The 15873-nt window shown below is 45.8% G+C and overlaps 1 protein-coding gene across 2 annotated transcripts in view; it reads right to left on the bottom strand.

Annotated features, from left to right (window-relative positions):
- Window positions 1-220: 220 nt before the first annotated feature.
- The window catches only part of LOC138513043 (zinc finger MYM-type protein 1-like), a 244457-nt gene continuing 228804 nt past the window's right edge, over window positions 221-15873 (bottom strand). For both annotated transcript variants that reach the window (XM_069627739.1, XM_069627740.1), the window contains one exon: window positions 221-417. The gene's annotated coding sequence lies outside the window, so the exon portion shown is untranslated. The remainder of the gene's footprint in view (window positions 418-15873) is intronic.

Raw genomic sequence — 15873 nt, 5'->3', positions numbered from 1 at the left:
ATATCACTGTATTGTGAAATTTCATACAAGAATGGATCATCATATGTAGCAGTGTGTTAAGGCCCATGTTGCCATAGGAAAGTGTATGAACCCAAATCCCCTCTTTATGTGGATCCGCCCTGTTATTTCAACAGGACTACAGAGCGAAATCACATTATGGGGGAGGCAAGGGCAGATAGGCGGGTATAGGGATAGGGCAAAGCCAGGATAAAAGGGAAGAGGGAGAATATTTCGCCAGGGAACATGTATCCTTCTAGTTGATGGCATCCACATGATTTTGGCACTTACCCCTTTTTTCTTCTGATTCAACAAGTTACCTTCAGTGTTGTGTTGTACTGTTTGCAGTTGTTTCATGGACTTCATTACTCCTGCACAAAACAGCCAGACACCTCCGATTTTCATCTTCAGGACCTGGAGCTAAGGTTAAAATGGGTTTGATTAGTACATTGGCAAATACTGCTACCTGATCATCTTCCTGTATCTCTTCAAAGTGCTTGCATAACTCAAGAGGAAAAAACATTTTGAGTTCTTGTTTCTATACATTACTAACATCGCACTACCGCACTTTCAAAACAAGTATAATTTGTTTGTTCAGGTAGACATCCTACCATACAAGGGCTCCAATAAGTGAGTTGGGGGGAAAGGGGCTTCTCTATCGTTGGAGGTCCTCGTTGTTAGCAGGTATGGTGTGCACGCCATGTACACCACTGAAGAAGGATACATGAGCCTGAGCGGTAACGCTATAGCAGACGCTGCATGGTACACTTTTTAAAACACACCTATTCGTTATTTTGCCTGGACTATGTTTTTGGGTAGTACACATGCTTCTAATTAAAGGGAGAGATTGTTGCCTAGCATGGCACACAGGGGTAAATAGTTGTCACATGACAAGGTGGCCAGTTTCATTGGCACAGCCTATCAGAGTAGACAATATCCAGCATGTTTACTATTATTAAACGTGTTCATCATCACTGTAACACACGGTAGTAGTGTCAAGGGAGATTCACAACTTCGTAAATGAATGAAAATAAATAGCCAGACCTGTTTTTATGTACATGTCCCATGGCATCTATGTTGAAGAATTTGCAACATGCTACCCCAGAAATTGCGGCTCAACTTGCACAACGCTTACATTTTATACTCAAAAGTATTTCACGATGCCACGAGCCTAGTATTATACATATAATGCCATTGAATAAAGGTGTCCCGTTTTGCTTCAGCAGTTACTAATGAAACACACACTGATAGGTAATGGAGAAATTGCTTTCACATAGGGTCAAGGAAGACAGAGGTTTTATTGCCCCCTATAAAAGAGATCGTTTATTTGATGTCACATTTAAGAAAACAAGGAAAGTGTAGATAATACGGGTGTTTGCAGATTAGCGGCCTGGCAATAAATTACTCCTTCCAATATCTACGAATACAAAGGCCATTAATCATTGCTCGGGTTCACCTGATCTGTGTAACAGTTCACAACATTTAATGAGAGCAAGTCCCTGTGTTGTATCAGTCACAGGCAGTGGTCGAAGTGCACAAAAAGAAGTAGTGGAACTATGTTCCCTACTGGCCTGCATGGCTCCCCACAAACCCCATCTCCACGCCCCCTCCCACACACAATACAAACCCCAAAAAACATTATCCTGCTGTTTAGGGGAACGCTCAGTGCAGTGCACTGAAAGTGAAAGTTTTAACTTCTTCCTACACTTTTGTTTTAAAACTAAACCGTTCTGGAACGGTTTCTTTTTAAAATAAAAATATAGGAACAGTAAAACTTAAATAAAAGAAGTATAAGAGCACCGCTCCCGACCGCTCCTGCCCACTTCGACCTCTGGTCACAGGCCTCCCCGTCATGGTAACCCTAGTTCGGCCCCAGATGGTGCAGCAGCAATGCCTCACGGGCGGTGCAGTGCTACAGAGTCTCTGAGGCGCCGTGAGACCTTCCCGCCAACACCACCAGGCTTCACCTCAGCCACAGCAAAATCAAACACCTGCAGGTAGGTGAACACGGCCCCCGCTTCCTATGCAGTTTTTACAGCCTTTTCTTAATTTAAACTCATCTGTCCCAAAGCCCATGCGGTCCTTGCAGGGCCTAGCCAGTTCACACTTCATGATGCGTATCATTGCTGCTGTCTTTCGCAAGGCAAGAGGAATGCGTGCTTTGTGGTGAAACTGAAAGTGCTTTTTGGGGGTGCTTACACTGCCACCATGGCCGCCTAAATAGCCCAGCACCTAAGGAGTTTAAAGCCCTGAAGATGTGTTGGGCTGTGCGGATGGCTGGTACCAGATGGACCATATTCATGCGTGAGGTGGGTTTTTAGAGTGCTCTGATGTGGCAAAGCTGCAAATGTGTGCTTTCATCACTTGATCTCGTCTTTCTACAGTTCTTTTTAAAAGCCCAAAAGCTGTACTAGACAAAACTGGTACAGGCATAAACTGTACATTCCTCAGCCTGGGCCTGCGGCAGTTCCGCGGGCGAGTTGGTGATGCACACACCTCAGCCTGGGCCTGCAGCGGTGCCGCGGCTGCAGGTGAGTTGGGCACTGCGGCAAGGCATTATGAGCATTAACTGTCCATCCCCAACCCAGAAGCACACACACCGAACTCAGTCAGACTCACTTTCACTTCACTTACCATGTTTTTTGGCCTTTTACAGCAGGACAGGAGAAGCTCAGGAGCACCGTGCCAGAGAAACCACACCTGCTGCTGGCTGCTCACAAATGGAGGAACCAATCACGAGGCACCGCTTCGTGGCTGTGGTCATGCCCCCTCCTCCGATTGGAGGAAATGCCAGAGGTTGCAAGAGATTGACAGAGGTTGCTGGCCAATCATTAGAGGTCGCTCTTGCGACCTCTGGCGACCCCTGAATAACATCCCTGCGTATCTGAATGGGAACTAATGCAAGACCATACAAGTCAGAGTGGTCATAGCAGTGGCTACGGCTTAAAACATGCTGTCCCATGAAGTTGGAAAGTCACAGCAAAAAGCAACAAGGTGCAGCGGGGCACAGTGGTAACAGCCCACTCACAGCCCATTCTGTTCCGCTGGCCAAAAGAGTTGAGTGTACTATCCTGCAGGTGAAGTAGCCTGCTGAGTGCTCCCAAATGGTCCTCCTCAAGGTGAATCAGAGTAAACCAGTACAGGGGAAACAGCCCGCTCTGCCAGGGCCGTCACGAGGGCACGGGGGAGCAGGATGGGCAAACTGTTGCAGGCCTTGCGCTTGTGGGGGGCCTCACGGCACCCTCTCCTGACTAGGCACAGAGTGGGTTCAAAGATCACAGGTGCTCTTTTGACAGCTGCTGTGACAGCCAAGTCACTGTAGTACAGAGGTTGCACCGCTGTCCCAAGACCACACTATTATGATGAACTATTGTCTTGGTGGCAGTGGCAGTTTTATCTTTAAACATAAGGCATACCCATGTTTAAGGGTATGGTGGCTGGCATCTCGCATACTTATTAAAGCCACATCTGATCTGTATGATACAAATGTCAACACTGTCTGCACAGGCCAGCCATGGGCAGGCTGTGTGTATTCTCCATTGACTGATGGTCTATGCTGCATCCTGCAGGACAATCACCAGTGGGAGTTGCCTCTCTATGATCCTTTGTGAGGATGGGTAAAACCTCTCATCAGTCCAGGAATCTCTCAGTAATAGCAGCAGGGAGCTTCAAAGGGCACACCGTGAACAAAAGGACTAGCCTCACACTAGGGTGTTGCATACCAAAGGGGATTTGATGCTATGGGTAATGTATCCAGGGGGAATTTAGCATAGTTGTGGGAATGGAACCACTGTCCTGTTTTGCTCTGTACCCCCCTTCCCTCCTTTTTCCTACGCTTCCTTTCGCACAAAGCACTTTCTGTATGATATAATAAGGCAAAGACCACTAGGCCACGAGCCTAGTATTATACATATAATGCCATTGAATAAAGGTGTCCCGTTTTGCTTCAGCAGTTACTAATGAAACACACACTGATAGGTAATGGAGAAATTGCTTTCACATAGGGTCAAGGAAGACATAGGTTTTATTGCCCCCTATAAAAGAGATCGTTTATTTGATGTCACATTTAAGAAAACAAGGAAAGTGTAGATAATACGGGTGTTTGCAGATTAGCGGCCTGGCAATAAATTACTCCTTCCAATATCTACGAATACAAAGGCCATTAATCATTGCTCGGGTTCACCTGATCTGTGTAACAGTTCACAACATTTAATGAGAGCAAGTCCCTGTGTTGTATCAGTCACAGGCAGTGGTCGAAGTGCACAAAAAGAAGTAGTGGAACTATGTTCCCTACTGGCCTGCACGGCTCCCCACAAACCCCATCTCCACGCCCCCTCCCACACACAATACAAACCCCAAAAAACATTATCCTGCTGTTTAGGGGAACGCTCAGTGCAGTGCACTGAAAGTGAAAGTTTTAACTTCTTCCTACACTTTTGTTTTAAAACTAAACCGTTCTGGAACGGTTTCTTTTTAAAATAAAAGTATGGGAACAGTAAAACTTAAATAAAAGAAGTATAAGAGCACCGCTCCCGACCGCTCCTGCCCACTTCGACCTCTGGTCACAGGCCTCCCCGTCATGGTAACCCTAGTTCGGCCCCAGATGGTGCAGCAGCAATGCCTCACGGGCGGTGCAGTGCTACAGAGTCTCTGAGGCGCCGTGAGACCTTCCCGCCAACACCACCAGGCTTCACCTCAGCCACAGCAAAATCAAACACCTGCAGGTAGGTGAACACGGCCCCCGCTTCCTATGCAGTTTTTACAGCCTTTTCTTAATTTAAACTCATCTGTCCCAAAGCCCATGCGGTCCTTGCATGGCCTAGCCAGTTCACACTTCATGATGCGTATCATTGCTGCTGTCTTTCGCAAGGCAAGAGGAATGCGTGCTTTGTGGTGAAACTGAAAGTGCTTTTTGGGGGTGCTTACACTGCCACCATGGCCGCCTAAATAGCCCAGCACCTAAGGAGTTTAAAGCCCTGAAGATGTGTTGGGCTGTGCGGATGGCTGGTACCAGATGGACCATATTCATGCGTGAGGTGGGTTTTTAGAGTGCTCTGATGTGGCAAAGCTGCAAATGTGTGCTTTCATCACTTGATCTCGTCTTTCTACAGTTCTTTTTAAAAGCCCAAAAGCTGTACTAGACAGAACTGGTACAGGCATAAACTGTACATTCCTCAGCCTGGGCCTGCGGCAGTGCCGCGGGCGAGTTGGTGATGCACACACCTCAGCCTGGGCCTGCAGCGGTGCCGCGGCTGCAGGTGAGTTGGGCACTGCGGCAAGGCATTATGAGCATTAACTGTCCATCCCCAACCCAGAAGCACACACACCGAACTCAGTCAGACTCACTTTCACTTCACTTACCATGTTTTTTGGCCTTTTACAGCAGGACAGGAGAAGCTCAGGAGCGCCGTGCCAGAGAAACCACACCTGCTGCTGGCTGCTCACAAATGGAGGAACCAATCACGAGGCACCGCTTCGTGGCTGTGGTCATGCACCCTCCTCCGATTGGAGGAAATGCCAGAGGTTGCAAGAGATTGAAAGAGGTTGCTGGCCAATCAGTAGAGGTCGCTCTTGCGACCTCTGGCGACCCCTGAATGACATCCCTACGTATCTGAATGGGAACTAATGCAAGACCATACAAGTCAGAGTGGTCATAGCAGTGGCTACGGCTTAAAACATGCTGTCCCATGAAGTTGGAAAGTCACAGCAAAAAGCAACAAGGAGCAGCGGGGCACAGTGGTAACAGCCCACTCACAGCCCATTCTGTTCCGCTGGCCAAAAGAGTTGAGTGTACTATCCTGCAGGTGAAGTAGCCTGCTGAGTGCTCCCAAATGGTCCTCCTCAAGGTGAATCAGAGTAAACCAGTACAGGGGAAACAGCCCGCTCTGCCAGGGCCGTCACGAGGGCACGGGGGAGCAGGATGGGCAAACTGTTGCAGGCCTTGCGCTTGTGGGGGGCCTCACGGCACCCTCTCCTGACTAGGCACAGAGTGGGTTCAAAGATCACAGGTGCTCTTTTGACAGCTGCTGTGACAGCCAAGTCACTGCAGTACAGAGGTTGCACCGCTGTCCCAAGACCACACTATTATGATGAACTATTGTCTTGGTGGCAGTGGCAGTTTTATCTTTAAACATAAGGCATACCCATGTTTAAGGGTATGGTGGCTGGCATCTTGCATACTTATTAAAGCCACATCTGATCTGTATGATACAAATGTCAACACTGTCTGCACAGGCCAGCCATGGGCAGGCTGTGTGTATTCTCCATTGACTGATGGTCTATGCTGCATCCTGCAGGACAATCACCAGTGGGAGTTGCCTCTCTATGATCCTTTGTGAGGATGGGTAAAACCTCTCATCAGTCCAGGAATCTCTCAGTAATAGCAGCAGGGAGCTTCAAAGGGCACACCGTGAACAAAAGGACTAGCCTCACACTAGGGTGTTGTATACCAAAGGGGATTTGATGCTATGGGTAATGTATCCAGGGGGAATTTAGCATAGTTGTGGGAATGGAACCACTGTCTTGTTTTGCTCTGTACCCCCCTTCCCTCCTTTTTCCTACGCTTCCTTTCGCACAAAGCACTTTCTGTATGATATAATAAGGCAAAGACCACTTGTCACACCGGCAGGGTTTGGCCCCCTGAAGCAGGCTTGCTTTCATCCAATTCTATGTGGCCCTTTGCCCATAAAAGAGGATGTCTCTCGCCACCCCTTCTTTGACTCACTTTTATACCATTCAGACTTAAGGAAGAATTCATCTGGAGTCTGTTGAGAGAGCGATCTTCTCAAAGCTCTCTGCCAGGATTGAGGACAGGTGATCCAAAGCTGAGGCAATTCCTGCTCCGTATCTACTCCCTGAGAGAAGTGGGGGTGAACTACTTTTGAAGTAAGACCTGCCTCTCTGCCAGCTACACTCGTACCCAGGACCTCACTGGAGGTGAAGGACCCTGGCAGGTGTTAGCTAGCCTACCTCAGGTTGAGAGAATGAAAAAAAGGACTAATCTTTACTCTGAGCCCCTGAACTGGGCTTCAGAGCATCCCGAGAGCCAGAACCCCCAGGATCCCTGTTTTTGCAGTGCACTGCTGGGTTTGCAGAATTTGAACCAACATCTCCTGACGGTGCTGCCTTTGACACTCACTCAAACTTCTAACTGCTTTTACTAGTACACAAACTAGTTTGTTGCCACACCACGCTAGCTGAGTACAATGTTGCCTCGGCTGGAACCAGAAACTTGCTGCTGCGAACGATTTCCAACTGTCACTTTTCGACCCAGGGCATTGAGCCACCAGCATCGTTTCTGTGACCAAAATCGAACATCGAACCTACTCTGCTGGCCCCATCGGCTATCTTTATTAGAATGCTGCAGCGAACCACAATGAGCCTCAGATTGAACCCAACTCAACGGCAGCTCCTCCTCTGGATCACCATGACCTGCTGCATCCAAACCTGACTCGCACAACAATAAGAAGCCTGGTATGGAGCTGTCGAACCACCTATAACTGAATAAAGTAACTGTTGGAAGATCCCAGCACCACTGGTCCCTTTGCCAGAGCCTTAGAGACTGGTTAAGTGCCCTTTTGCACCTTTTTCTTCAAAAAACATATACATTTTGAACATTGTGGTGATGTATTGCCATATTCCTCCCTGCTGAGTACCCAGAGTGCTTGCATCATTACATTCTGCATGTATCTGTCGTTCTTTACAGGGGTGGGTTTTGTTAGCATTTTCTAGGACAGTTTTATTGAATATTGGTGTTTTTTTTTTAACCTTTATTGGACATTTGTTTATTTTAGACCGATGTACTATTGCTGTTTGGCTTGCTAATGTCTCAATTCACACCCGTCTTAAGAGTATGGCCTGCCCTCGACCCAGGTCACCACAAAAAGTGAAACAGGATTATTTTGCGCCTGTTTCACCTTTTTGATTGGGATCACCTTTGTTTTGTAGACGTGTAAGGGTTGAGTAGCCGGTTTAGCCACTTCTCATCCTTGCACTCCAGCGGAGCAGAAGCCATTTTGTCACAGGTGCATAGCATCCGAGTGACGAATGTACGCCTTTATGCAAAGGATTTATAAAGAGCCAACCGAGCTGTGAAGCTGTGGCGTGCAAGTGAGGTCACTACGTAGAACATTTGGAGCTGATACGATTTCACATCATGTCAAAGAGCGTTATTTAGTGATTACAGCCTTTAAATGGCTGCACAGTATCGGTACAAATGCTGAAATGATTGCTCTTTTAAACCATAGAACATTTTTAAATTTTTCCTGTCTGGCAATGGCTAATGTCCACAATCTGAAACGTATCTGCTTTGTCAAGTAACTATCCCTTCTTCCCAAGGGCGCTTTGTTGGTTTCCCTTCAGTGGTCTCTGGAACGTTCTCTTCTCCCAGTCTTCCGGTGGGAGCGGGTGGGGCGATGCAGGCAGGGGTGACGGAAGATGAAGCGCCTCGCATCACAAGGGACTGAGATCACCAGATGAAAGTGCTCTGGCACTCTAGCAAAATGCTTGCAATGTAATTAGCGCAGCCATTAGTAGCCATTACCAGGGCCCTGCAAATGCAGCCAGGACAGCAAGCAGGCTTTCACAGTCAGCCTTCAAAACAATGACGCACCCAGCTGCGAATTTCCGCAAACCGGTGACCACATTGTGATGTTTTACTAAAAAAAAAAAGTCCATATATTCCAAAGGGCAAGGTCAGCACTCACAGAACGGGAATGAAGAATTTACATGAACCTCAAATTAGACTACGAATCAAACGTGCTCCATTTCTTTTGTCTTGAGAAGAAAATGAAATTAAAAAAAAATACATCCCCTGCCAGGGACATTTAAGTAGGCAAGCGCGGTTCTCAGCACAGCAGTTCTCTTGTAAATCAACGCCACGTCATCGTCATGACTCCATAGCGCCCAGGGCACCGAGTCACTCAGTCACTCTTTCTTTGCCACGGGCAGGGGTGGACTGGGAACCAAAAGAGGCCCTGGAAATAATGTTCAAAGTTGCCCCATATTACACCTTTTGGGCATGCCAAACCTTTTCCCAATGAGAACATTTGGCAATAGGTTACCACACAAAAAAAGACGCAGGGAGCAGAGGCCTTCCAGGAAATCTCCAGGGTTCCCTGTAGGCCAGTCCACCCGTGGCCATGGGGCAGACTTTCCTCGCATTACAACTGGCAGCATGCTTTATCTGACATAGCCAGAGAGGTTAGGGCAAATGGGGGTAAAAGGGGGAGGAGAGACAAAGGTGGGGGGTCGTCAGGACACACAGGAGGAGTGCCTTGTCTGAGGCAAAAAAAGAGACATAACACTTTCATGATGACTTCCAACAATTTAGACAGGTGCAGGACCAAAACCTCGGTTAGTGAATGAGCGCACGTGTCCTGCTGGCTTCCTGTGGGCACAGCAGAGGGACGGGCAGACAGGCTAACAGCCTGGGGCACAGATACAGGGGAGGTCTCAGCAGAGCTGCCCTGTTAAATTTTCTACTTGGGAGAGAAGCCAGACTTTCATTAGCAGAAGCACTACTTGGACAGCACCAGCGGACACTAGCCTGCCCTTCCCAGATGCATCTAACCCCATTAAGCAGCCAATGGGCCTCATTACGAGTCACCAGGTATGGAAATAACGGTGGCAGTAAACCCGCCACCACCATTGTTTCCATACCGGGTGATCTCGAGTCCTGCAGGCGGAGGTGTCATTCCCGCCAGGTCTGACCTGGCGGGTTTAACACCACCCGCCTGCAGGCGGACGTGGAAACACCGGCACCATCACGAGATGGTGCTGGTGTTTCCACTTTCCCATTCCCATTAAGTCCCATGGAACTCAATGGGAATGGGGATTTACCGAATTCCGCCTCCGGAATTCCCGGGTCACTGGGGTCGTAATGCCGGGAATCACGGAGGCGGAGTGATAATACGAATCCGGCGGTAACCTGCTGGAATTTCAGGCACAGTTACCGCTGGACTCGTAATGAGGCCCAATGTCTTAATACATGGCTCACATTTTTTTTAAACTGCTTCCTCTTTCCAAGCTAGCGTTTCTTTGAGAAACTAAGCACCCTTTAAACTGATACAGTGTGATAATTGCTCCATATCACAGCTTTTTTCTGTTGGCTGAAAAAGAACAGAGACTGCCTTTGTGGGATGGAAGACTGAAGGAAGGATTAATATATGAGGAAGGGAGGACTTGGCATTCATTAATGGTCTTGTAGAAGCTGACTAGGCTAATTATCTTGTTTGTGGGATACTTTAAGGCGATCAAATGAGTGACTCCATGTCATATGAACACCACTGGGTATTCGTGTGAAAATCATTGTTTTCTGGAATCTTAATCAGTTGAAACAAAAAAGACTACACCTCCCAGTATTCATAGATCTGTTACATGAAAGCCCAGGACTGGAGAACATGTGTTTGGTTCACCTTGCCACACCACACTGGTTATTGGGAGGCAAAAACAAAACGTTTAAGTATAGGGAAAAAAGCAATATAGTTACCCATTACGTTTGTTCCAGCACTTTAAGTTTTAGCAAAGGGGCCAGGAGTTGGAAAAATGAAAGGCTTGAAAGCTGAGGGCAATGCTCATAAGAGGATTACTTCCTTAGCTTTGCATTGTATATAGGCAGGGGCAATTTTTCGTGTGTGTGTGTCTGTTATTTAATGTGAAAGAATGGTATCTTCAAAGATAGAAAACAAGCATTAACAAAGCAAACGAGTTTTGGTTTGTGTATAACGAAAATGGTTTCTTTATTGCTACTTCACATGCCCATGTACCCTCGCAATTTTCCTAGTGTTACAATCATATGTCCAGGTGTTAGGAAAGATTTCTCTTTACTGAACCTTTCCTTCCATATTTATGGACCCCCCCAAACTTTTTGCTTTTATTTTTGAATCTGACCTGTACTTTTTGAAGTACAGTGAAGCTTTAAGCTTCACTGCACTGGCATTTGCTCGTATGTTATAGGGAAACTGATATATCCTTTGGGCTGTCAGTACTGGGAAACAGTGTTTCCCTTAGTGGTGTTACTCTGTTACTACTTATGGTTACTTGTGTTTCACTTGTGGTAACGTTCTATAATTGTGCAACGCAACTTACATCGCAGTACAATGGGTGCATTTTTGTTTTGCCCTAGACTAATACTCAGAGGATTTTTGGTTACTCTAGGTGTGCTTAAAGGATAGTCTGGTGACAGCAGTGACTTTTCCCCACTTTTTGGGGATTTTTGTTTTAGCTTTACCACGTTTACCGTGTTTGGCTACTAACTGTGGTGTGGAATATTTTTATCCACGCCAATGCGCCACACTGCACCCCTTTGCCAATGGGGAAAGAAAACTGCCAAAAATAGAAAAATGGAGGCGATAACCCCCATGCGCACTAAATCTGCAAAATTGCACAGGGTTCATAAACCACAAAAGAGCTGCACACCCTGCCACACACACAGGTAAAGTTGGTGTAAAAACAGGAATCACTGCTGTCACCTGTCATCTGTCACCTGAAACAAGGCCACAGAAGGGCCTAATCCGAAAATGCCCATAAAAATTCAGTAATTTCCCACAGAATTATGGAAAGGAAAGTGTGCTGAAATCATGGATTCTCCAGGCAGTCAGAGGAATCCAGGCCTCCCTGCCTGACAGCTGCATCAGGAAATTAGCTGTCAAACCCAGTTTAAAAGTGTTTCTGTTTCCTGATTAAAATTGCAAAATCTGCCTATTTAAAGCATGTTTGTGAAGGGCTAATTCTTTTAAAATTTCCAAATCTCTTATAAACTGTGGTCATTTTTATATGTGTTGAAGATAAGACTTTATTGTGAATCTTGCCTTGTCATCTAAACAGTAACCCAGTCTGGAGTTAATCCACTATTAAATTCTGATCTGACAGCCTGCCCTGCGAAAGTTGGCATCTCAGCTTGACGCTTCCTTGAAAAAAGGAAGGCTAATGGCTGCTTAATGGTTCCCACATAATGAAAACAAAGAAAGCCTCAGCCAGTCGTCTTCTGGCTGACCCAAGGACAAAGGAAGGCTTGGACACCCATCCTCCTAAAGGAGGGGCAGGATGTGGAGGAGGTTTCTCAGTGAACTTCAAAGGACTGGCCATTTGCTCACTTCGAAAGTAAGAAAAAAATACCTGGCCTTGATTTTGAATGGAAATTATTTATTTTTGCCTCCGAACTTTATGACATTTGACATGGCAGCCAAAATAAGTAGACGAGTGAAAACTACAAACTTATAAATCTGAACGCATGCTAGACAGTTTAAGATTTGGTAGGAGTTCTTACTACATAAGGAACCAAAGACACACCAAAACACTGATTGTGGCAAAACTATTACTGTTGCAAACTTAAGATTGTATGTACATGATCCACTGATAAGCGCCCAGAGAGGTACCGAATTAGAAATGATTAATCCAAATGGTTATGGGTAAAATTGATAAAAATCCGTAGAATGACCGAGACAGCTCACACAAGGACGGGGAGTGAATGTGAATGTAAACAATTGAATATGAAATACATGTGTCCAATTTTATTAGGGTACATAATGTTAGAAATGTACGTGTGTGCAAAAGTTATGTTTTGGTAAAAATCAATGTGGGAGTTCCTAAATCCTGTCATAAGATGACAGCTCGGTTCAGACCGCCAACCAGGACAAAGCACATGCCTGTAGCCACTCACAGACATGGGGTGTGTTTTGAAGTTCTGCCCACGCCATAAACTTTGTAATGGATATATATATATAGGAGTTTCACTACACATAGAAACTGCTTCCAGAACCCATCCAGATTTCGGCGCTGCACCTTATTCCAGAGCGCTTCATCTTGTAGCTGACTCCAGAATTCTTTGAAGATCCAGATTTTTTTGCAGAATCCAGACTTTAGCATTGCAGAACCCTTGCTAGCTTGACCCAACTGCAGACCTCCAGAACTTAAAAGAATAATTCTAATTCAGCTTGGCTTGCTACCAATAAGGCTTGCCCGCTGAAACTTGAATCCTGTCATCTGCCGTGCCCAGTAACCAGAAGGGCCCATCCTAATCCAGCCTAAGGCGCAGTCCAAAATTGACCAGAACCGCGCCGCTGATCGAAAACCCTCCAGAGGTGCCCTGCTGCCGGTAGACCCGATCCACCCTATGACCAGAGCTGATGGTCCAATTTAATTTCAAAGGACTGTAAGTATAATAGGAAGAACAATGACCCATAGTATATTTGCATTGTATTATCCCTAATTCAACCCATCCTATCTTTAATTCAGAACCCTAGTATTGTTATAATCCTTCTTGCTCTGACTTTTCTCTCATCTGTGTTACAGAACCATGATTCCTTAGTGATTTTAAGTAACTAAAGTAAATTCCAGAAACTGAGTATCCACTACATGACTGGTTGCGCTGGCCACATAGCTGTGAATTTTCATGTGTGGTGTCTTCTTTTTCATAGTCCTTAATATAGTATAAGAAAACCCATCTGTTATTTGTAAAACCGAATTCCTGTTTTCATTTTCGCGCCTATTTTGCAAAAACGCCTCTCACTGAAACCTCTATAACTTCTTCAGTTTTAAACATAGGAACGAAATTTCAACTCTCACTGATTCCTACTCCCCTCAGCTACATCCACAACTAAAACCACATCACAGAACAGTGTCTTTGACCCATTTTTCTCCAATATCGCACAGGAAATTTTTGCAGCGAATTTGCAATTTAGCAAAAGTTACATGTGTCTTTTGCTCATTTCAAAGTGCTTCTTCTATCCCATTCTGATCTAAAGTGTGTACTGTTGTTTATATTATAGCTCATGTGTGTTAGGACTTGTTTAGTGTTGCTTTCCTTAGAACTTTTCTCCATTTAAGAATTTTTGCACCCTTTTGCATTATTTTACAAAGCCATTCTCACCTGTCAGTTTAAAAGTGTCATTTGCCGAACTGGTTTTCCTCTCTTGTTTGGGGAGGGAAGAATGCCTACAAACTCTAGAACTTGTCTTTCATTCCTGAATACCTGCTGTTTACTCACATTGGTGTAGGATTTCTCAATTGTATTGAAACAAAATTTGCAGGGGGAACTATTAACCTAAACGCCATTGGTGCACAAAGTAAAACTGTTCTTTTTCCTGTGTTTCTATTCTGCATTAGTATAAGTGAATTCAATTGCTTTGCTTATTTTTTAATTGTATTGTCACCCTTTGGGTGATTGCTGCCCCATATATGTATATGTTTTAAACGTATGTGTGATTTGAGTATTAATTAATTAATTAAATAAATAAATACATCGTTACCTTTACAAACTAGCCTGATTACTGGTTCAGTGTGACCTGGGGGTGGGGTGGGGGGGTGTATTTTGAGACGGGTGTGATTTGAGTGGTATATCATTCAGAATTTGGAACTTATAGACAAAAATAAATAAGGGTTTCATCGCACGCTACATGCTAGGCGATAGCTAGGTAAGTGCCTGATTGAAATCCCTTACAGCGGCTACTGGTCAAACATGGCCGTGCCATGAGATTTTTCACCTGTTGTTTTGTTATCTTGTTCTTTAGCCTTCTTCCTGGCCTGAGAGGCCAGGAAAATCCTTATAAGGACTTCCAGTGCCCGGGAAAGCAGAAGCTTTTGGCAGGCTACTGGAGGGCTGTGTGTGTTCGCTGGCAGGATGTGGGCTGGGTCTCTCTGACTCCAATCCACAAACTGGTTTCAGTGTGTCTGAGTGGTATGCATGAATGTTTCCGGCAGTGGTCCTAATTGGACCACTGCTAGGGTGTGTGTGTGGGCTAGTCCTGCTATTGGCTAGTGAGGGCAGCAGCTATTACCTGGCGTTTAGGATAAGAGGACCCCTGCACCCATTCTTGAGAGATCCTGGAGAAACCCGAAGAAGCCAAGTATCCTATCCAGCTGTGAGATCCACAAAGAAACCTGAGACCTGACTGAAGGAGGCCTGGCAACCAACTTCTTCTGCTGTCCTGGAGGAGCCCTGTCTTGCTCGTGAACTTTAGTAGTCCTGAGAAGGAGCTACAACCCTTAGATTGGAGGAACCATCCATTGCCAACATCTGCTCAGTGCCCTGCCAAAGGAAGTCTTCGGAAGTGCCCTGGAACCGTCCTGTGGCTGACTAGCTTCGTTTTTGGGCTACTATGTTGCCGGCGTCACCATACAGAGTTTCGTCCTGAAACCTGGGGGATCCGTAGCTGGCCCTACAAGACTATGTCTTGCGAAATGTTGGCATCCTAGCATTCAGAGGACCCGAGATAGGAGGGAAAGTCAGACCACGGCTGCTTAGCCCTTTTGCGTCCATGTGCGCGGTCACCACTGTCTGAAAATTGCTTACCTGACCCAAGTACAGTACTATGTGGGGTGCTACATCAAGTTCTTCTGCATTCTTCAACCGAGAGTCGTTGCAACAGTAAAAAAAAAAAAACAGATCAGCTCGAACCTGCAACCCCTGGGAATCGAGGACTGCAACTTCCAGCAGGAAAAGCAACGTCAGACCCTCTTCCTTTGTTCTGCCAAGTCTGGGGAAGAATCAGAGTACGGGGGTTAAGTTGCAGAGCTTTTAACCTACCCCATACTCCCATTAGAAGTCAATGGTCTTATAATAACACTTATTTCTAACACTGTTGGCTTTGCCATTGCTTGCTTGTGCAAGACATCTGACTGTTGGGCTACTTTTTGGCATTAGTCTAACTTGAACCCTAACCCTAAGAAGCCTTCACTGGACCCCAGATACCCTACCTGCATTTTTCTCCTGGATCCTAACTTCTGTGGAACTGTAACCTGAACTATTGTGCACAAGGCCGCAGGCAATTTAGGGCTGGACAATTTCAGTTAGGGATAATCTCTGTGGACCATAAGTGCAAAATACTTGTCTAACCTTTACTTTGCAGGAGTTTCTGATGTGTATTATGCCCTAAA

Source organism: Ambystoma mexicanum, chromosome 12 (assembly GCF_040938575.1).
Source record: "Ambystoma mexicanum isolate Mex_15411 chromosome 12, UKY_AmexF1_1, whole genome shotgun sequence".
Classification (NCBI taxonomy): domain Eukaryota; kingdom Metazoa; phylum Chordata; class Amphibia; order Caudata; family Ambystomatidae; genus Ambystoma; species Ambystoma mexicanum.
This window is presented reverse-complemented; position numbering and strand designations above follow the sequence as displayed.